Here is a 25,079-nt window from a genome sequence, read left to right on the forward strand (position 1 = left end):
GCCTTCCCTTCTATCTCTCCCCCCTTCTCTTATTCCCTTCCCCTTCAGTTTTCCTGTAGGGCAGGATGGATTTCTGTACCCCATTTCCTGTATTTCTTATTTCCCAGTAACATGTGAAAACATTTTTTTTTAAACATTTGGGTTCCAAATTTTCTCCCTTCCTCCCTCCCCACCCACCCTGATTGATAAGGCAAGCAACTACATATAGGTTATATATGTGCAGTTATGCAAAACACTTCCATAGTAGACATGCTGTGAAAAACTAACTCTATTTCCCTTAATCCTATCCTGCCCACCCATTTATTCTATTCTTTCTTTTGACCCTGTCCCTCCTCAGAAGTATTTGCTTCTGATTACTCCCTTTCCCAATCTTCCCTCCTCTCTATCATTCCTCTACCCTCTTGTCCCTGTCCCCCCCTCTATTTTGCTGTAGGGTAAGACATATTTCTACACCCAATTGAGTGTGTATGTTCCCTCCTTAAGTCAAATCCTATGAGAATAAGATTCATTCATTCCTTCTTACCTTCCACCGTGTCCCCTCCACTGTAAGAGCTTTTTCTTTTCTGTTTCTTTTTTGTGGGATAATTTACCCCATTCTACCTCTCCCTTTCTCCTTCTCCTAGTATATTCCTCTCTCACCCCTTAATTTTATTCTTCAGATATGACCCCTTCATTTTCAACTCACCCTGTGCCCTCTATGTATCTATGTATCTATATCTATATATATATGTACATTTAATTTTTTCCCCTCCAACTACCCTAATACTGACAAAGGTCTCATGAGTTACAAATATCATCTTTCCATGCAGGAATGTAAGCAGTTCAACCACAATAAGTCTCTTATGATTTTCTCTTTCTTGTTTACCTCTTCATGTTCCACTCGAGTCTTGTATTTGAAAATCAAATTTTCTATTCAGTTCTGGTCTTTTCCTCAAGAATGCTTGAAAGTCCTCTATTTCACTGAATGACCATTTTTTCCCCTGCAGGATTATACTCAGTTTTGCTGGGTAGGTGAGTAGGTGATTCTTGGTTGTAATCCTATCTCCTTTGTCTTCTGGAATATTATATTCCATGCCCTGTGTTCCCTTAATGTAGATGCAGCTAAATTTTGTGTTATCCTGATTGTTTCCACAATACTTGAATTGTTTCTTTCTGGCTGCTTGCAATATCTTCTCCTTGACCTGAGAACTCTGGAATTTGGCTACAATATTCCTAGGAGGTTTCCTTTGGGGATCTCTTTCAGGAGGAGATCGGTGGATTCTTTCAATTACTATTTTGCCCTCTGGTTCTAAAATATCAGGGCAGTTTACCTTGACCATTTCTTGAAAGATGATGTCTAGGCTTTTTTTTTGATCATGGCTTTCAGATAGTCCAATAATTTTTAAATTCTCCCTCCTGGATCTATTTTCCAGGTCAGTTTTTTTTTTCCAATGAGATATTTCACATTGTTTTCTAATTTTTCATTCTTTTGGATTTGTTTTACAATGTCTTGATTTCTCATAAAGTCACTAGCTTCCAATTGCTCTATTCTAACTTTTAAGGAAGTATTTTCTTCAGTAATCTTTTGGACTTTCTTTTTCTTTTGGCCAATTTTGCTTTTTAGGGCATTCTCCTCATTGGCTTTTTGTACCTCTTTTGCCACTTGGGTTAGACTATTTTTTAAGGTGTTATTTTCTTCAGTATTTTTTTGGGTCACCTTTAGCAAACTGTTGACTTGTTTTTCATGAATTTCTTGCATCACTCTCAGTTTTTCCTCTACTTCTCTTATTTGCTTCTCAAAATCTCTTTTGAGCTCTTCTAAGGCCTGGGACTGATTCATATTTTTCTTGGAGGTTTTGGATGTAGAAGTTTTGGCTTTGTTGTCTTCTTCTGGTTGTATGTTTTGATCTTCTTTGTCACCAAAGTAAGATAATATAGTCTGACTCTTTTTGTGCTCCTTACTCATGATCCTGGCCAATTACGTGTGTTTTAAACTCTTTGTTAAGGTAAAAGTCTGCTTCAAATGTGGAGAGTGTACTGTCCCAAGCTTCGGGGTTTGTACAGCTGTTTTCAGTGGTACTTCTAGGGACCTGTAAATTTTCAAGTCTTCCAAGGTGGTATGATAAGGGGTAAGGTGTTTCCTCTCCACAGCTACAACAAGCTCCACCACACCAGCGTTCCTCCTAGCCCCAGGACTGCCCCTCAGAACTGTGACCCAGATCCAAGCACTGGTAAAGCAAGAGATTCCTGCCTCAGCACTAGCAAAGATATCTCTGCAATTCCCCTCTGATCAGCCACTTCATTCCCCCTCAGTCTGTGGGCCAGAAGCTCAAGAAAAAGCCGCGGCCCTGGGCCATGCTCGAGACTTGCTGCTTAGACCTAGCTCCTCTCTCACCACAGTCATAGACTTTTCCCACTGACCTTCTAAGTTGTCTTTGGCATTCAGGGGTTGAGAAGTCTGGAAACTGCCACAGCTGCCCGCGATTCAGTCCTCTGAGGCCTGCTCCAGGGTCACTGCGGCCTGTGTGCCCACGCCAAACTGTATTCCTCTTCCCACCCAGTGTGATACACCTTTCTGATCAACCATCCAGGCTGTCTTTGGCTGGAAATCTGTTTCACTCTGTCTTTTTGTGGGTTCTGCCACTTTAGAATTTATTTAGAATCATTTTTTAGGTATTTGGAGGGCTTTGGGAGATGGCTCAAGACAGTCACTGCTTTCCCTCTGCCATCTTTTAAACTCAGTTTATTAACCAAGAAGAATAGTATATCCCAGTTACACTAAGTGTGCTATTTCTACCCAGCTTCCCTTCTTTTCTCCCTAGTATTATTAAATAGTCGAGGAAATCATGAAGGGATGGACAAAAGAAAATTCAAGGTAATGGGATGAATTGAGGATAGAAATCTTTTTAAAAGTTCAGAAAAAAATCGTTTTTTTTTTGAAATGAGACCTTCTGAGAACTCCAAATGCCTAAGTATTTTCTATAGAGGTAATTTTAAGTTCTTAAGTTAAAAAAAAGCATGATCTTATTGTTACTAGGACAATTGTCCTTCTTTGTTGTTTTGTTTAGAAAGGAATTGTCTAAAATTCTTAACAACATGATAAAACTCTTGTTTCAGGAATTTTGGAATAAGAACAAATGGAATAATAGTAACTTTAAAGATAGTAGAACTGAGTATACTTACAAGAAGACTATATCTGTCTATATTCAAAACAGGAGGAATTTTTCATATCAAATTATTTTAATAATATTAAAACAAGGATAAAGTTATGAATAAATGTTTTTGTTTTCTTAAAGAATCAAATAAATTATCAGATGGGGAAAGACTAGAATACCAACCCACATTATGCTAGTCTAAAACAAACAAAAAGTACATGTTCCATTTAATTTGCTTAATTTAATTATTTTAGATTGTATATATACTTTTTTCAAAGCAGTTCTAAATCCAATAATATATAGGGTGCACTATATATTATATAAATTTATTATTTCATAAAAACTCATGGTACATACTTAGTGAGAATCTTTTGAGTCTAATTTGTCAAAGTGTGCTTAATAAAAGGTCTTGAATATAGATAAGTTTATTTGGAAGTGGTTCTACTATTAAAGGAGTTAATCAGATTTTAAAGTGGATTTTACAATATTGTCTAAATAGAGCTATGATATTTCAGGACTTTTATTCCAAAATTAATCTGTTTGCTGCTCCCCAAGTTTCAAGAATAAATATGCCATAAACATAGGTACAGGGTCTAAAAATAACAGCATGGTAATGGGTAAGAAATGTTATGTTAAAAGATGGCTGTTTGTTGATTTCCCTTCCACCTGCCACACACACTGTGGTTTCACACATATTTTGTTTTAGAGTTATGTTTAAAGGATTACTGTAGAGGGAATACAAAGAGGAACAAGGTTGTTAACACACAAAATAATCAGGCGATAGATTATGCCAAGAAAACTATACGTTACTTTCTTATTTCTCCTGTCTCTCATTTCAATTAAAAGAATATTAAAACAAACATATCAAAACACTTTTCTCTTATAGTGAATTAAGGGAGGTTTCTTCCTTGGTATCAAGGGTGTGGTATTACATATACGGCCCTCCTCTAGTGTATAAGTTCTTCTGTAAAGCGGCTATTATTCAGACTGTATTATAAAAGTAATCCCTAATGCAAGTTTGTTTGTGCCATTGAGAGACTATTGATTCAAGTTGTTGATTTCTTAACTTTATTCAGGAAAAAAAATCTTGTAATTACTTAGTTCTTTAATTTATTCTGGACCAAAGGTCTGATAAAATATATATTTACTTTCTTAAATTACTGTGCTTTCAATGGATACATCTTGATTTTGGGGCTGCCTGCATAAAATATCTTATTTACATTCATTTCCATTAACTGTGACTCAAATTACATATCAACTAACAATAGTGATCTATGGAATTCCAGATGAATGATGAAATATTTAATATTTTCAGCAATGTTGATAAGACACGCTAGTGCCCTACTTTAGTTCCATTTGCATTTGTTTAAATCTGGTGATGTTCTCATTCAAAAGTACTAAGGTTCTTCTCCAAACTCATAGAATAAAAGCAGTTGCATTTGTCGCAACTCTCCTACTAAAATCTATCTATCTATCTATCTATCTATCTATCTATCTATCTATCTATCTATCTATCTATCTATCTAATTTAATGCTAATATTTAAGAGAAAATATAGAAAATTTTTACTTTACCATCAATTTTTTAAACACATGGAATATATTGAAATTCATAGAATGAATAGCTATATTTTATGTGGATTATTTTGAATAAATACAATCCCAAAATGACATTTGATTACTTGTATTGATATGTGGAAATTGAGTTTCAAATGGTGGGAATATATAACACCCATATTTTCAATGAAGCTTATTCATTTTTTATCATTTCAATTTAGATCACTATATTCTAATATCTGTACAGATAACATAGTGCAGTGAATATTGATGCACTTAGAGGCAATGAGATCTGCATGGGATATGTGTGTGTATGTGTGTATGTATATTTGTATATGCATACACACATTCATATATATCAACATAGATATATATGTATATGTGTATATATATATATTGTTGTTGATGTTCAGTTATTTTCAGTCCTGTTGACTCTCTGTGACCCCATTGGGGATTTTCTTGCCAAAGATACTGCAGTGGTTTGCCATTGTCCAGCTCATTTTACAGATGAGGAAAATGAAACAAAGTTAAATGACTTGCTCCACATCAAACAGCTGGTAAATGTCTGAGGCTGGATTTGAACTCAGGACAATGAGTCTGCCTGACTTCAGGCCTAACACTCCATGTACTTTGCCACCACTCTATGCACCATACCGTCTAGGTGCATACACACACCCAGACACACATACATGCTCAGGTGTACATGTATCTATATATTTGTATATATGTGTGTTTTGTGTAAATACCAATAATATATACCATAGGACTTGTTTATAAAGTTTTAGAACAATTATGATCTACCATTTCTACCCAGGAAGGAAATGATGAAATCATAAATCCATTCCATTTTCCTATAATCAAATCTTATTTCTATTCCTATTAATATTACAGCACCAGTAATTCTTGATGCACATACTTAAGAGGAATTTTAATACATTTAGGATAATGGAAAAATCAGAGAAAGAGTGTCAGTCTAGCTGTGTTCTAGCTATTTGGGTGCCCTTGGCCAAGTTCAAAAAATCAGTTTTCTCATCTTTAAGACAAAGGGGTTCAAATACATATTTCTGTGGTCTGTTTGGACTTTAAAGTTTTTTGATGCCAGATCTCTATACAACTATCCTTCAGACTAGTAGAGTCATCCATCCTTTATGTATTGTCTCTTATAAACTGAACACTGTGCTAGGGCATATAAATCATGGAAAAAATAGAATATGTACTGCCTTCACATTCATTTCATGTGTCATGTTTTGACTCCAAGAAATGGAAATATCAAGCACAAAAGTATATATTGTGTTTTCTAGATGACAGAACTAATATTATAAGTGATATGTTCATTTCTATTTCCATATCTTAGAAATTAGAGTGGCAGCATGCCATAGTGGATCAAGTTCTGGGTTTGGACTCAGGAACAGCCTGATTCAAACCCTGTCCTTGACCTTTTATATTCCTTAGCTATGTTATGACAGGTGAGTCTTTCAGCTTTTCTGAATCTCAGGCAACTCCTGAAGATGTTTGGAGAGTTTTTGACATGCATTAATGGAATTCTCAAAGAAATAAAAGTACATATTATTGACATATTCCTTAATGTCTAACCGGTCAACAAACAAGTATTTATTAGGTAACAATTTTATAGCCTTCACTGAGCTAGGCAGAGTGTGAGGCACAAGGAAAATAAGACATGACCTTTTTACTCAAGGAATTATTATGAGAGGACACAAAGGAATAGTCTGCTTTGGACAGTATCAATCAAGGAAGCCATCCTAGAGAAGGGGCTTTATGCCAAGTCTCAAAAGTGTTAACAGGCATGGTTTGGTGGAAATGGCAACTTTAGAGTTTTAAAGATGAAAACTACTATAAAATCATAATGGCAGAAATAAGCTTGGCCAGAATTAGAATTCTCAGAAGGATGGATAATAAAAGATTGAAAATATTGAGGAAGGATATAAGAGATGTAAAATAAAAAACAAAAAACAAAAAAACAAAAAAAAATTCCAAAAAACTACCCTGATGTATGTGTATACTAGTTCTCATACACATATATCATAGAATATAATACCATATACCACATGCATGGTATATGCATGTGTATACATGTATATTTATGTATATGTATGTATATGTGTGTATACACAAACATGTGTGCTCGTGTTTGTGTATATATGTGTACATGTGTATGTATATACTTGAGTATAGATCATAGAATAATGAAAATTATATGTTGGGATGTGTTAACTCCTAGTTGAGAATGAGTGACTTTACTAGAAATATTTGAAAAGACCTATTCCTAGCTAAGCATTCTGTGATGGTCTTCAGGAATTTATAAACACCAAGTAAAATTAGCTCTTAAGGTTAAAATTTAAACTCAGGTTTCCAATGTTAACTTAGACAAACTACAATAGGACTAGAAGAGAACCACAGGATCACCGTCCTTTTCTCTTTGCTATAACTGGTGCCTTGTTTTCCATCTGGAGTATATGTTCATGAGGGATCATTGAGATCATGGGGGGATATTGAAATTTAGTTGAACTAAAGACATTAAATGTATTAAATGCTATAAAAATCAGTGTTCTCATTCAAAATCTTGCTAGACTCCTGATAATTTTCAATTAAGATTTATCTAGATTAGATTTTTGTGTAACTAAGGGTTGGGTTAGAGATTGTTGTTAATGTAAGTTTTGTCATGTGTAACTTTTTGTGACTCCATTGGGGGTTTTCCTGGCAGAGATTCATGATTGGTTTGCCATTTCTTCCTTCAGCTCATGTTACAGATGAGGAAACTAAGACAAACAGCATTAAATGAGTTGCCTAGGGTCACATAATAAGTAAGTGTCTGAGGCCAAATTTGAACTTGGGAAGATGAGTCTTCCTTACTTTAGGACCATTATGCCATCTAGATGCCCTGGGTTAGTGGACCTGGTTTCAAATAATGTAACTCAAATATTTGTGAGAACTTGCTGTATTTTAGTTTCCTTATTAATAAAAAGATGAGGTTGGATTTAGGTGATCATTGGGTCTAAATCTATGACCTCAGAGGCAGACTAGATAAAGTGATAGCTGTGTGATCCTTGGTAAGTGAATTAACACCTCTTTGTCTCAGTTCCTCATTTACAAAAGGAAGGGTTAGACTAGTTGTCCCATAAAGTCCCTTCAAGGCTATAAATTCATGGTCTTAGGTTGTTTCTATTGGTTTACTAACATCAAGTGAGGTAAACAAGAGGAGTTTTCTGTAGGAGACATTTTAATCTAATAATTAAAAGTTATAGACATTGTTAAGCAAAGAAGTTGGTGGGATACTATAAGTGCCAGGGATCTTGTGTGCAATGGCATGAAGCAGGAATGTCCAGATAGATTAAATTACCTAGGGAACCCACATCTCAGTCACATTAAAATTTAATGTATCCTAACAAAAAAAGAAAGTTTGGAAATGTTCTAAAATTGTTGATTTACTGTAAGTATGAGGAATATCTTGAAACATGTTTACCTCTTGCACAGCTCATCAGCTTTATCTTTAAGAAGGAGGCATGGTATGGTTGAAACCATCATGGATTTGAGGTTGCACGTCTTGAGCTCATATCACCTATGTGTTCATTGTTTCCTGTGTAACCAAATTATAGTGTTTTCTAGACCTTGTTTTCCTCATCAATTAAATCCTTTCCATAAGTCCCTTCCAAGCATCTCTAATGTGATTCAAGAAAATTATTGTAGATGGAAAGGTTTCTTCTATTTGGAGGAAGGTTAGATTCAATAGCCCTTGATTCTGCTTCTAACTCTGAGATTTGAGGATCCAGTGATGTCACCTCTCAGTATTTTATGACTGTCAGGTGCTATGATTTTAATACTTTATTCTCAGGCTTAAAACATGAATGCTAACAGCTAAAAGTTGAGAGATGAATAACAAAGCATTAGAAAAATTCACCTGGATTCACAAAATGAGAAATTATTCTGATTTACAGTTTTTCATTTCCATTTAACTTTTACTATGAATAAGTGTTCATGAAGCCTTGCTTTAACATTATTCAGGAATTATTTCCCATCCCTCAAATTAGGAAACATTCATCTTTTATCTGGTGGTATTATTTTATCAATAATTAAATTTATTTATGCTATAAGTTATATTTTTGATCAACCTTTAAATACTTGTATAGCATACCACAATGAAAGTTGTACTTCAACTGCTTGAGATTCACTTCTCAATATATTCTTAGCCTCAAGTTAAATACCTCATTAGCTCCTATTATAACTGTTTTTTCAATTTCTTAAAATATCATTAACCTTTTAGACATTATATTTCTTTACTTATTTCATACACAAGCCTCTTCTTACATAATAAGATCATTCACCTCATAATTTATTGTTGCAAACTATTTTAAGACATATGTTCTCTGCATTGCTTAAATTTACTAGGAAAGAATAAATCTGCCCTTGCTTATAATGAAGCCATAAATAAAACTGCTCTCTTACAATATCCCAAATCTTCTTTAGGATATTATTTTTAGTGAATCTCTATGGATAATCTTTTTGCCCATTTTTACTTTTTGTCAGTAATTTCATAGCATTGCTAATTTTCTTTTTCACTTCAAATCATTTTTTGCCATCTGAATCATTCTAGTCATTTTGTTTTCCATAAGATAATGTTTATATTCATTTTGTTATCTTTTTCCCCTTTTTTTGTTTAATGTTATATTTTGAAAACCATAGTCCTTCCCCTTCAAGTGTCTTGAAGAACTACCAAATAGGTTAGATTGGACTCAGAACCAATTTACTGAGAAAAAAATGAAGTCCAAATGTTCCCCTTGAACCATCAGAATAAGAGGTAAATGGGCTACTACCTGTTGCAAATTTAAGAGTCAAAGGTAGATTCAGTGATGTGGGCTCACAAAGGCAATGCAATATAAAATTATAAATAAATAATACAAACCATAGGAAATGATAAGTGTATGTTAACATAGAACTTATATACTAAGATGGGAACATATTAAAGCATGACATTGGAATAACTTATCTTCAATTCTTTGTATAGTCATCCCTCAACATATATAGAGACAGAACTCCCATGAATATGGAAAATCACAAATAACTCAAGGTCCCACCCTAAACCTTTATTTTTAATAATTCTGATCATATTTACATAACACAAAAAAACAAGTAAAACAACACATTGCACCTAGAAAAATTGCAATTTTTACATGAGAGAGATTAGTATCTTGCACACTATGCAAAGGCTTCATAGCCACTAGTGAAACTGCTATAACTGCTTTATGGATTTCCATCTCCTATGAAAAATGCAAGATGCAAAGATCACTGTGGGAGAAAACCATGTGACTGAGTCTGGATGGTACAGAAACAAAGAGAAGGAATTCTCAAAGAGAGTGTGTAACCCATAATTCTTTGGCATACTGAAACTTTCAACAAAATTTAACTGTCTATAATAAATTTATGTATGTATACTTTTGGTAATAAATGAAAAAATAGATTAACAATGTATAATATTTATGAATTTACAATTTTTTTTACTTTACATATACACATCATCTGTCATGAATCTCCATAAATTCCCATTTAATTATTGATGTCTAACTCATGAAAAATCAAAACCAAGAATGTGAAATCCATGAATGTCAAGGGATGACTGTATTTCTACACATATAGAGAGTAAAGCATTTTTTTCAATTAAATCATTTTCTTCAACGTCTTCATAATACTAAATAAAGAATATTTACAATAACAGCAGATGTGAAAGGCACTTTCAATAAACATTTATTTAATACTACTAAGGCAGCAGTGTGTTTTTTTTCCCACTAAACACCAATTCCTCTCCACTATATTACATAGTGCTTGAGGAATAAAAATGTGTTTCCCATATCTTCATTCTTTATAAGGCTTAATTCAGTACTTTTTACATAATAAATGTTTAATATATGCAAGAAAGGAAAAGGAGAAAAGAAATAAGGAAAATAGAAATGGAAGAATGAAAAATAAAGGAAGGAAATAAATTAATTTGTGGATTTATTACAGAGGAAGACATATATTATCCATATGTATGTAACAAAATTAAGAAATTTTAGCATACGTTCTATGTGTAAATTGATGAATCATACGTATGTGCAAATGAATGGTAAGAAAATATTATTTTTCTCATCTGTTGATATTTCAAATATTATTTAGATTGGTATTATATTTTTTACTTATATTACATTCTTAATAAACTATAAATAGAAATCTTTGTCGCAGAGTCATTTTTATTTCTGTTCTATTATAGAATATATGCACACATACCTACATATATACACATACATATTTATGAAAAAAGAAAATTTGATTAAAAGGAAAAGAAACATGGAAGATATTTCCACTTTAATATATATTTTAACTATGAGGTTGTTTTATTTTGGAAAGAATTTTCTCAATTAAAATTCCCTGCCCACGCCCCTCCCCCCATTTCCCCTTTACTACTCATATTAAGTTCTCCATCGTTCAAGAGATTTTGTTTCCATTTTTTTTACATCTGTTTATTTTTTTTTTGTTATTGCAAGTCAATTCCCTTTCAGGTAATTTGATATCCATACAATATGCCAGGAACAAGCTGTATAATAACACTGAACAGGTCAGAAAACTGATTCATTTTTAGGTATTAAAAGTTAATGTTCTTTTGATTCAAAGCATATGTACACTTATAACTCTTAGTACTTGCCTATGTCTAATCTTCATTTGTTTTGCTTAAATTAGATTGACAACTGATATTACCAGGGGAGATTCAATAAGAATTTTATCATCAAATATGTGCAAATCCATATAAAAATTTATGATAACTGTACAAAATACTGATCTTTAACTTGTCTGTTACCTTTCTCTGGTCATAACAATGAGCAAATAGTTTCTGTTACAAACTTTTATTAGTAGAATTATGATTTTAAACATTATTTTTATGTCAAAATAACCAAGATATAGTCTTTACTTTCACTGGTAAACTGGATGAATGTCTGTCTGAAGGAACTGACATTTGAGAATACATAGAGATTAATAGAAATAAAGAGGGTCTTTTCAAGCACAGTGAATAAAGTGAACAAATATATGGAAGGAGACCAGTATCTAGCATATTTTGGTCAAAATGAATGCTCAAATTTGGTTGTAATATTGGTTATTGTAAGGGAGTGGCATGAAATAAGGCAGGAAGGGTAGAACAATGTTAGGTTGTGTAGAAAAATAAGACAAAGAAGCATAAACTTTACCTGGGAGATAGTACAGAGAGTAAAGGATTTAGATCCAAGAAGTAAGAATAAAACATCTGGGGCAGCTAGGTGGTGCAGTGGAAAGAGCACTGGCTCTGAAGTCAGGAGAACCGAGTTCAAATCCAGCCTCAGACCAAACACTTGACACTTACACTAGTAAACTCAATTGCCTAAAAAAAAATTTATATACATACACACACACACACACACACACACACACACACACACACACACACACATAATATCTGCCCAGGAATGACTTGAAAATTGGAGTGAGAGAGGAAGAGGAGATAGCTTTTATGGTGATCTTCCCTTCCTATTACTTGCTTAATCAGAAATATAACAACTGTCTAGGGAATTATCATTCTAATTAACTGAGATTTCAGTGGACAAGAGAAGTGAAGAGACAGACAGTAAAAAAAAAAGAAAATAAGGAAGAAGAATTATAGGTTCTTTGGTACTTTGAAAAGATAAAGAGAAGTTGTAGTATATGATTGTGATGGAATACTATTGTGCTATAAGAAATGGTGAGGTCAATGATTTTAGAAAAAAAAAAACAGGGAAAAACTTGCATGAAATAATGAAGAGCAAAATGGGTGCCACCAAGAGAACATTGTATATACTCATGGTAACAGCAAATGTTTTAAGAATGACTTTGAGCAAATAAGTTATTTTGTCTATTATAAAAACCCAAATTAAGTGTGAAGGACATATGAAGAAAAACACAATCTGTATCCAGAGAAAGAATTGATAAATAGAAGTATGTATAGAGTAATTTACACACACACAGACACACACACATACTTATTTGTGTCTAATGGGAGTCATCTCTTGGGCAGGGAAGAGAAAAAAAGAAAAAACACATTAGAGTTTTGTTGTGTATTTGAAAGTAATAGCAAGTTGTGCATACTAGATTTGCAGTTTTGTGTACAATCATCATTTTATTGTACTATCCTATGGAAATGTTTGTTTTATTCCATAAATTAAAAATTAAAATTAAAAAAAAGAAGTGAGAATTTAGAAGGAGCAGAACTGATAACAAAATATATTATATTAACCTTAAGGCTTAATTTGCTTAGTAGACATGGTAAGGTGAACTGCTTCCATGCTGCAGTAGGGTTATGTAGGACTGAAGGGAGATAGAGGGCTGATATAGGTGAGGAAGGAAGCTAGGTGGGATGAAAAGACAGGAAGATAAGAAGAAAAGACTGATATGGAATTAAAAAGCTTTGACTGTGTCTTACCAAAGACTTCTGCTTGGCTTTTTAATTATGTTATGTCTCAGTTATTGAGGCTTCTAGGAATTAAAAGGTATATTAAGACCCATTGATCATGATTGTGTGTAGGTTTGCAAAAGTTACTTTGTGAATCTGTTATTCTGCATTAGTGGTCGTGGTGGTATTACCACACTGATAGACAGGTACAGTTCAAAGGCTGTAAAAGAAGTGTTGTTCATGTTGGTGACTCTGATGAAAGATATAGAGGCAGCTAAAATTTTACCTGACATAGACAACTGGGAGGTATACTATCTTTCTGAGGTATACTATCTTTCTGAGGTATGTATCCAACACAGTGAGAGACCATATTTTCTATGGTGAGAGCATTGGACATGAAATCAGGACACCAGTTTTCACGTAATGGCCTCGAACATTTACTAAGTACTTACTATGTGCCAAGCATCATGCTAATTGTTAGGTATACAAATATGAAAAAAGGAAAGTTCCTGTCTTCAATGAGCTTATAATCTAATGGAGTGAAAACAAAATACAAAAAAAAGAAGTTGGAAAGCAAATGGTGGGGAGGGGCCAGGAAAGTTACTTGAATTTGGGGAATGGTAGAGAATTCAGTCAGAGAAGTCCCATGGTAGTGCAGCCAGGTGAGAGATGAGGAGATGTCTGAGATTAAGTCTCTCCATAAATGGAGATTTAGAGTTCATCTTCCTACCCTTCAATCACATCCAGAAGGTAGTTATGAAGTTGGATCCCAACACTGATGAGATCTTTCCAGGACAAAGAAGTTATCCTTATAATGAGTTTCCTGGGGAAAGATGTTGAAGTAAGTCAGGGAAATACTAAGTGCTTCTCCTTTTTTATCCCAGTGTCTTCATCTGTACAATGAGATGGTGTTGTTCAGTCCTTTTAGTAGTGTCCAACTCTTCATGATCACATGTAGGGTTTTCTTGGCACAGATATTCTAGTGATTTGCCATTTTTTTCTCAACTCATTTTAGGGATGAGGAAACTGAGGCAAATAGGGTTAAATGACTTGGTAGTTCTTGTCAATTTTTAGCATGAGGTCTGTAAACTCACAAAATATCTTGATAACTAATTTACTATTTATTACTTTTGTGAATTTTATGTTTTGATTTTAAAAATTCTATTCTGAGAAGATGTCCATAGGCTCTACCAGAATGCCAAAGGGGCCAATGACACAAAACAAAGTAAAGAATGTAGGTGATTACAAAAAACTTTTCCAACTTTCAATTCTAAGGCCTATGAGTTGTAATTTGAAAGCCACTCTTCACAAGTCACTGTTCCCTTGAGGTTAAGTGATACTATGGAAGAGAGCCTTAAAGGCATATAGAAGCATAATGTAATAATTGGTATGACAAATAAAAGATTGGGGATGTGTTTTGTGTTTTCATCTCTGTTGCTGATTTAAAGAAGGGAAATCAGAAGAGAAAGGCCAACTTGGAAATTGAACACCTAACTAACAAAATGGGGTTTAAGAACAAGATTTGGTGTAAGAATAGAGTAGGTTTTAGGATCCAGGAATGTATGATAGGCTCTTGACCAAGGATGGAGTGCATAAAAAAGATCTGTATTTAATTAATTTTTAAAATCATACTCCTAAACTTAAATTAAGCATGCCATGGACATGATGTGTTTCAACTTAACTGATTTCTGGTAAGTCATTTAACTTCACTGTTCCAACAGTATTGTCTTCTGTAAAATGAGGGCATATGAATTAAATAATTTTTAAGATCTATGACAACTTTAAATTCCTCTTACTTTATGATATTGAAAATGATGGGAAAAACAATTAATGCAACATTTTACTGGAAACATATTGTCCAGGATTAGAGATGTACAAATCTGCATTTCCTCTGCCCTGGTCAGAAAAAAGTGGCTGGTTTGCATTTAGTTCTAGATGACACATTTTGGGAAAAATGTGGACAAGTTAGTGGCTACCATTAAAAAGATAAGGAGGATTGTAAAAAAGAATTTCATATCATTGGAATATTTATTGAAAACAGATTGGTCTGGAAAAGAGAAAATTTGGGGGTAAGTATTCAAAACTTGTGGTAATCAAGTATTTTTTGTCATCAAAAAGAGTGAACAGACAGACATCAAAGAGCAGAACTGGGAAAGGGTAAAAGTTTTCATGAGATAGTAAGACTCCAAAAGTTAGAAATCAGGAGGTCGTGTACTCCAAGGCACAGAGAAAACTTGGAATGTACTCCCTTCTCATCTTTATTTCTTGTAATTCCTGGTTTATTTACAAGCTCAGTTCAGTTCAGGTGCTACCTGGTGCATTTCCTAATCCCATTCTCCCCAGATGTTAGTACCCTTATCTTAAAATGAAAGGAAATTAGACTAAGATGATTTATAAGCTCCCTTGCAGTAACAAATCTTATACCCTTCATCAGTCAATCTGGTTTCATTTACCTATTTGGGATGACCTAACATTTATTTCATAAACTGCTGAATGAATTGAGTTATAAACTAGCTGTTTTCCAGTTTAGCTAGCATTTTCTCAGTAAGGATAATTTCCTGGGATTTAAAAAATAATAAAAATGTACTTGCATGATATAACTTAGGAAACACAATATAAACCTGTTTTCATATATCTAAATATTAGAGATGATACTCCTTTATTGTGTACGAGTAAATGCTGAAAACTGCCAGACATTTCCTTTCCATATGTGACTCAGGATATATTAAGCATGGAAACAATGAAAAGAGAATTTTGCTCATGGCACAACTTAAAGAATTTATGATCAGAATTTTATGACCTCATTAAAGAGAATAAAGAACTTCTCAAATTGTAAAAAGTAAACCTGGAAATGCAATTTATTAGAGTAAATTTGTGTTGTAGATTATGCTGTTTTCATCATATTTATGATTTTAAGAGAGGAGTTTGGTTAAATAATAAATGCATCTTGAGTTTTTGTCAAACTATCTTGATAGTAATTAGAGAAGGAGAACTCTTTGTCTAATAATAATGATGATAATGATAATGATAATGATAGTAACATGTATGTAGCACTATGTGTCAGGAACAATATTATATGTTTTACAATTATTATATCATTTAATACTCACAACAAACCTTGGGAGATAAGTGCTATTATTATTGTCACTTAAAGTTGATAAAACTGAGGCTAAAAGTGGTGGAATGACTTGTTTAGGGTTATACAGCTAGCATTTGTCTGAATCCAGATTTGAACTCTGATCTTCTTGTCTCAGTCTGGCACTCTGTCCCAAGTGCCACCTTGCTGCCCAACAAAATAAGCTCTAATTGAAACAAGCTTAATTAATTCCTTCTTAAAGTAATTATTTTGGTGTGTTTTAACAGTTTTTATTTTTATGCTCTTCATTTCTAGGCAAGACTCCTGTGTTCATTAATAAAGTTAAAAAAATAATGTCTTACTATGTGGAAGACACTAAGCTCAGGGGATACAAATACACAAAGGAAAAAAGAAAAGAAAAGAAACATAGTTGCTTCCCTCTCTAATGGGAGAAGTCACATACTCAGCTTCTGAGCATGGTGGATAAGTCAGAGATATCCTAATGCAGTACAGCCAGGTAAGAAATCAAGAGATATTCTGAGGTGAGTTCCCTCCTTAAATGGAGGTTTAGGAGTTCATGGCTTCACCATCCAATCAGAGATGCAAAGGATAATGGTGAGTTTAAGGGTCAAGGCTGAGGAGATCTTGCAGAATGATGAGGTTTTCTCAATAATGAGACTGCTATGGTATGATGGAGAAGTCAGGGATGTCCCAGAGTAGTGCATCCAGGTGTGACATGATGAAGTTAGTTAAGAATTCTACTATGTTTAATGATAAATTTTATCTTTTCCTCAACATTGTACCTTTGGAAACAAGGAAGACCGCCTTTAAAAATTATTTTGGAAACCAATTAATTTATATATTTCTGTGTTTTTGTTTTTGTACTTTGCCTTTATACTATGCACTAATGGCCATAAACACAGTATCATAAATCTAGAACTTAAAAGGACTTTAGAGGTATAATAGATTTAGTTATTATATATAATTTAAAAATTGATATTAAACAGTATTTAATCAATTGTTGACCTTCACAATATATATATATATATATTTAAATTTAGATTCATACAATCTTTAGAACAGTTTAAATAGGAAACTGTTATTAGATGAAGATTATTGTTAAGTGCTTCACCATCTTCCTAGTCCCTTGGGCTCATAACCTAGGTGTCATCCTTGACTCTTCAATATTACTTACTTCCCATATATATGCTGCTGCAAAGACCCATTGATTTCACCTTTCCAACATGTATCTTATACTCCTCTTTACCTCCTCTGACAATGCCATTACTCTAGTGCAGCTTCTCATCAGTTAACACACAGATTATTGCAGTAGCTTGCTAGTGGGTTGGCTTACCTTAAGTCTCTCTCCACTTCATTCCATCCTCCATTCAGTGTCCAAAGTGATTTTCCTAAAGTGCAGGTCTGCCTGGATCATTCTGCTATTCAATAAACTCCACTGATTCCCTTTCTCCTCCAATATCAAATCTTCTCCCCCAAGGATCAAATACAAAATCCTCTGGTGTTCAAAGCCCTTCCTACCCAATTACCCCAAACTTACACACACACACACACACACACACACACACACACACACACACACACATCCCTTTCTAAGTTTCTTACACTTTACCCCCTGCCATTTATCTGATAGTCTTTTATTTAAGCTAAGTTGTTGAAGATTACATAAAGTTAGAAGAAAAAATGCATTTGATTAAAACTTATTGAGTGTTTCCTCACCTGTAAAATAGGAATAACTGATAGCTCACAGTGATGTCTGTGAGACCAAATGAATGACACTATAATAAATTGCACCACCTATAAAACACCTTACAAACCTTGAAGTGTTAGATCTTGTTATGTGGACACAGATAAGTATCATAGTTGTAGAGGAATAGAGGTAAACTGATATAGGTCTTGTTATATGTACACAGATATACCAAAATTTCATTTTGACATGAGTCAAGATGCCATATTGACATTAAGGGAGTGAAGCTCCACTTTATGAATGTGCCTACACTTAGTTTTAATTTTTTTCATATAATTTTAAACTCATCTTCCTCTTCCTCTTACTATAAATAACATCATCTAAATTATTCAATAATGAAAGTTGTTCAGGTGTAAATATGTCTAAGTTAGGAATTAGGGACTGGATCTGTGATGTTATTGGTATAAGATTCATCCAGGTGATGAAAACCTCTAGCAGTGCAAGGTTGAAAGTTGGCATTTTTCTCTGCAAGTGAATAATCTTAGATCAGTTAAATGACTTGTCAAGGGTAACCCTGCCAGTGTATGTCAGAAGTGAGATTTGAACCTAGTTCTATCTTGTCTTCAAGGCCAATTCTTTATTCATTCCACCATGCTGCTGCTACCTCTATGAATATATATTTTACAATATATACTCTGTCTTGGTGATATGTTATCCTGATCATTATTTCATAGCCCATACGACTCTCTCCCAGATTTCTTTCAAAATAAGCTCAGATAAAGCCACAGCCAGATTTGGAGCATTATGATATTCTTAATGACATTTCCTGTTGCTATACCTATATATCCATGTTTTTCATCACTAGTCATTAATGTTCCAAATACAGAATGAATTTACTAAATCATTGATAATGTTTTTGCTACCATTAGTTCATTTGCTGATTCTCTCTTATTCTGGCTCCTGCTATATATGAAATTAGGGAAGATACATTCTCAAGGATATGCTAGCAGATTTCCCAAACTTATGCCTTGAAGTAGAAGGAAAAGGTTGGAAAACACATTTTTCTGTTGTAAAAGAGTCTAGCTCATGTGTCTGTGTTCAATTCTGTCAGTCTATCTCTATTCTCCTAGAACTATGATATTGATCGCATGTACAAATTTAGAAGGAGAACTAGAATTTACTTGATGAGCACCTGCTAGTCAACAATTCAGACTAATCTTTACTTCTTGCCTGCGATTGATTTTTTTTTAAGTCAGAAAGTAAACTATTTTATAAAGTCATGCTTCCAGTGTAGGATTGACTTCAGAGAGTAAAAGGTCAGGTTTATCTTGCACTAAATTGCTTTCCTAAAAACCTAATATGCCTAAAGTAAGTTACTTATCTCAGTGAACCTCACTTTCTTCATGTGTAAAATTTGGATAACCATAGCCCTTATTTTCCAGGTTAGTTTTGAGTTTCAAATGTATGAGGTAATATATATAAAGCACTTTGGAAACCTTTTGTTGTTGTTTTTTGCTGTTCAGTCATTTTCAGTTGTGACTGAGTCTTGGTGACCCCATTTGTAGTTTTCTAGGCAGAGAACCTATAGTGGTTTGCCATTTCCTTCTCCAACTCATTTCACATATGATGAAATGGAAGTAAACAGGATTAAATAACTTGCTCAGGGTCACACAGATAGTAAGGGTCTGAGGCCAGATTTGAAGTCAGGAAAATTAATCTTCCTGACTCTAAGACCAGTGTTTTATCTGTTACCCCACCTAGTTGACCTTGCAAACCTTAAAGTACAATATATTAACTATAATTATCATAAATATTATATGATTAAGTATTAATAATTAGAACCTCTCTGAACTTCATTTTCCTCATCTTTAAAATTAGGATGATGATATCACATACTTCACAGATTTGTTTTCAGGATCAAATCATATCAAATATAAGTAAAATTCCTTTCAAGTCTGAAAGTGTGTAAATGGTAGTGTATTAAGGAATGCTAGCTATTGGAAGTCCTTTCAACTTTCAGGAGATACCATTGATGAATCCTCCTGCAGGTCCTCATTGGGCTGCTTATGTGCATCACCCTCTGAAGTTTTCTGATTCTACTAACTTATGATGTCATTAGCCTCTTTTGTAAAAGAAAACCCTCTCTATTCAAGGATTCTATCTCTGCATAGCAGATAGACGTATTTTAGATTTTTTTGGCATAATAGTATTACAATTTAAATTTTGGGCCAATGTGTCTCCTTTCCCAAACATATCTCTTACACTATATACCCCAATAACATTTGGCTCATAGAAATTGTTATACCATCAGTTGGGAACAAAAATCTCTCTCCCTCATTTTTTAATGTGTCTTCATCAGTTTAGGTCTTTTTTTCCTCAGGGCCATGTCAAAGTGTTTCCTGCCTATGTCAATATCACTTTTGCATCTAGAAAAGAGGTTCTTAAACATTTGTGTGTCATGGACTCCTTTGTCAATCTCTTGAAGACTATTCGTACCTTCCCTGCATACTTTTAGATACATAAAATAAAATATATCAGAAGACAAAATAAACCAATAATATTGAAATCCAGTTATCACAAAAAATTAAGTACACGAATTTCATATTTAGACTACCAGGCTAAAGCTTGAAAAAAATGCTTTCTTTTTCAATTTTAATTCCAATTCTGCAAATCATTAAATTTATTAAGAATGTCTTCTGTTAAAATTCAATGTACATCAAACCAACTACTGTACTGAAACTTAAAAGAGGAATGAATAAACACATGCACATGTGTGCTCACACACATCCATATGCACACACATCCACAGGGAGAAATTCTTGATCCACTAGAACTATCACTATACCTTTCCTAATGGTAGGAGATAAAACTATATCTTCTAAAAATCATTATACTCTACTGAATTTGAAAAAGGATTCCCAAAGTGCATCTAGTTGTATGTTTTTTTTTTAAATATCAGGAGTAATTGATTCACAGATAGGTTAAGTAACTTTCTTAATGGCAACAAAATAACATGTGAGAGAATGAGGTCTTGAATTCAGCTCTTATGACTCAAAAATAAATGCTTTTCCCAGTGTACTTCATCAAGTCTTCAACAGGAATTCAGGGGTAATTTCATCCAATCACTATCTGTGGCAGGAATCTCATCTTTAACATTCCTTGCAGCTTCGAAATGAGCTTCCACCAAAAAATCTTCAAATATGGGGAGCTCACTACATAAAATGAGCTCTTTACACTCTTGGACAACTTTAATTTTTAATAAGTATCTTATCTGAAATCAAGTTATCAGGAACTTCACCTACTTTCCCTAGTTCAATCCATTACATCCAAGCCAAAATAAATAAACATGTGAATAAATAAATAAATAATGAAAGCTCAATGCTCTTCCACATGACAAGTCCTCAAAAATGTAGACAATATGTCATTACATTGAAATATCAAAATTTTCTCCTCCCTTTCCTAGATATACCCATTTCCTTTAAGAAATTCTGGTATAATATAGTTTAATTCCTTTTGCCATCCCAGTAACTCTACTTAGTATGCACTGAAAGCTTGTCATTATCTTTCCTAAAATGAAGAACCTAGAATTAGGTATGATATTCTGTTATAGTTTGACAAGGGCAGAAGATAGTACCAACGATATGCTTCAAAATTTATGTTTTCTGAGAATGCAACATTTCTTTTTTTTTCTTTTTCTACTCATTTATGCTATTGACTTGTATTGAAACTGTGACTCATTAAAACTCCAGGTCTTGTCTAGCCAGTTCTTTCTCACCAACTCAATCCTTCCTATCCTACAGTTGTGTAGTAGTGAACAACTATTGCATGACCAGATATAACACGACTATAATCTCTCTCATTCTTGGAACTGCTTTTATATATTCAGTTAAATGTCTCATTATTTTAGTTACTACACAGCATAACTTAATCATAAGTGTAGTCCACTAAGCTGGCAAGTATTTTTTTTTGTATTATTTACAAATAGGTTAAGGAAAACCTATGGATATGCAGTGTATATATTTTAAAAATAATTTTAAAAGTCAGATTTATTCCAATAAAATATTTGATTTTATTTGCCTTATTTTAAATAGCTATTAGGATCTTTTTGGCTCCTAATCCAATATATTATTTTAAGGTTTGTGTCTTCCAGAAATTTGCTGCACATACCATCTATACTTTGATTTAAGCCATTGATGCAAATGTTGAACTGAACAGTGTCAGTGATGGAAATCAGTGCCACTAAAGACCTTTCTTTAGATTGACATTGATTAATTATTCAACACATTTTTGTACTTGTTCAAACAGTCTGAAATTCCAACCTTTTCCATTTTGTCTATAAACATGAAAAAGCTTGCCAAATGCCTATTTTAAGGATTTCTATTTTATTTTTTTTTATTTGATCACTCCATCATCTGGAAATCCATACTGATTTTTTAAAATAAATTTGTTTATTTTTAGTTTTCAACATTTACTTCCACAAGATTTTGAGTTCCAAATTTTCACTACATCTTTCCCCTCCCCCCACCCCAAGATGGCATGCATTCTGAATACCCCTTTCCCTAGTCTGTCTTCCCTTCTATCTCTCCCCCCCTTTTCTTATCCCCTTCACCTTCTATTTTCCTGTAGGACAGGATAGATTTCTGTACCCCATTTTCTGTATTTCTTATTTCCCAGTTGCATTTAAAAACATTTTTTTAAACATGTGGTTTTAAACTTTGGGTTCCAAATTTTCTCCCTTCCTCCCTCCTCACCCCCCTCTCATTGAAAAGTCAAGCAACTCATTATAGGTTATACATGTGCAGTTATGTAAAACACTTTCATAGTAGACATGCTGTGAAAAACTAACTCTATTTCCCTAATCCTATGCTGTTCCCCCATTTATTCTATTCTCTCTTTTGACCCTGTCCCTCCTCAGAAGTATTTGCTTCTGATTACCCCTTTCCCAATCTGCCCTCCTCTCTATCATCCCCCTACTCTCATACCCTTCCTGTAGGATAAGACAGATTTCCAAACCCAATTGAGTGTGCATGTTATTCCCGCTTCAGTCAAATCCTATGAGAATAAGATTCACTCATTCCCCCTCACCTTCCCCCATTTCCTCTCCACTGTAAAAGCCTTTTCTTTTCTGTTTTTTTTTTTTGGTGAGATAATTTACCCCTTTCTATCTCTCCCTTTCTCCTTCTAGTGTATTCTTCTCTCACCCCTTAATTTTATTCTCCATATATGACCCTTTATCTTCAACTCACCCTGTGCCCTCTACCTATCTATCTATCTATCTATCTACCTATCTACATATATATACATACACGTAATTTTTTCCCTCCAACTACCTTAATACTGACAAAGGTCTCATGAGTTACAAACATCATCTTTCAATGCAGGAATGCAAACAGTTCAACCTTAATAAGTCTCTTATGATTTCTCTTTCCTGTTTACCTCTTTATGTTGCACTTGAGTCTTGTATTTGAAAGTCAAATTTTCTATTCAGCTCTGGTCTTTTCCACAAGAATGCTTGAAAGTCCCCTTTTTTTGCCCTGAAGGACTATACTCAGTTTTGATGGGTAGGTGATTCTAGGTTGTAGTCCTATCTCCATGCCCTCTGGACCCTTAATGTAGAGGCTGCTAGATCTTGTGTTATATTGATTGTGTTTCCACAGTACTTGAATTGTTTCCTTCTGGATGCTTGCAATATCTTCTCCTTGACCTGGGAATTCTGGAATTTGACTACAACATTCCTAGGAGTTTTCCTCTGGGGATCTCTTTCAGGAGGTGATCAGTGGATTCTTTCAATTTCTCTTTTGCCCTCTGGTTCTAAAATATCAAGGCAGTTTTCCTTGATAATTTCTTGAAAGATGATGTCTAGGCTCGTTTTTTGATCATGGCTTTCAGATAGTCCAATAATTTTTAAATTCTCTCTCCTGGATCTATTTTCCAGGTCAGTTGTTTTTCCAATGAGACATTTCACATTGTTTTCTAATTTTTCATTCTTTTGGATATGTTTTACAATGTCTTGATTTCTCATAAAATCACTAGCTTCCAATTGCTGTATTCTAATTTTTAAGGAAGTACTTTCTTCAGTAATCTTTTGGACTTCCTTTTACATTTGGCCAATTTTGCTTTCTAGGGCATTCTTCTCCTCATTGGCTTTTTGTACCTCTTTTGCCATTTGGGTTGGACTATTTTTTAAGGTGTTATTTTCTTCAGTATTTTTTTGGGTCTCCTTTAGCAAGCTGTTGAGTTGTTTTTCATGATTTTCTTACATCACTCTCATTTCTCTTCCCAGTTTTTCCTCTACTTCTCTTACTTGCCTCTCAAAATCCCTTTTGAGCTCTTCCATGGCTTGGGACTGATTCATATTTTTCTCGGAGGCTTTGGATGTAGGAGCTTTGGCTTTGTTGTCTTCTTCTGGTTGTATGTTTTGATCTTCTTTGATCTTCTTTGATTTTCTTTGTCAAAGTAAGATTATATAGTCTGACTCTTTTTGCAGTGCTTACTCATGATCCCAGCCCATTACTTGAGTTTTAAACTCTTTGTTAAGGTAAGAGTCTGCTTCCAATGTGGAGAATGCACTGTCCCAAGCTTTGGGGGTTTGTACAGCTGTTTTCAGAGATACTTCTAGGGACCTGTAAATTTTCAGTTCTTCCAAGGTGATATGATAAGGGGCAAGGTGTTTCCTCTCCACTACCACAACAAACTCCACCACGCCAGCCCTCCTTCTTGGCCCAGGACCGGCCCTCAGAACTGTGACCCACATCCAAGCATGGGCAAAGTAAGAGATTCCTGCCTCAGCACTGGCAAAGAGATCCCTGCAATCCCCCCTGATCAGCCACTCAATTCCCCCACAGTCTGTGGCTGGAAGCTCAGGAGGCAGCTGCCACCCTGGGCCACGCTCGGGACCTGCAGCTGAGACCTAGCTTCTCTCTTACCATAGTCACAGACTTTTCCCACTGACCTTCTAAGTTGTCTTCTGCATTCTTGGGTTGAGAAATCTGGAAAGTGCCACAGTTGCCTGCAATTCAGTCCTCTGAGGCCTGCTCCAGGGTTGCTGCAGCCTATGCGCCCATGCCAAACTGCATGTCTCTCCCTGTCCAGCACAATATACCTTCCAATCAACCATCCAGGTTGTCTTGGGCTGGAAATTTGTTTTACTCTGTCTTTTTGTGGGT

This window comes from Vombatus ursinus, unplaced genomic scaffold, assembly GCF_900497805.2.
Source record: "Vombatus ursinus unplaced genomic scaffold, bare-nosed wombat genome assembly UNPS02015255.1, whole genome shotgun sequence".
NCBI lineage: Eukaryota > Metazoa > Chordata > Mammalia > Diprotodontia > Vombatidae > Vombatus > Vombatus ursinus.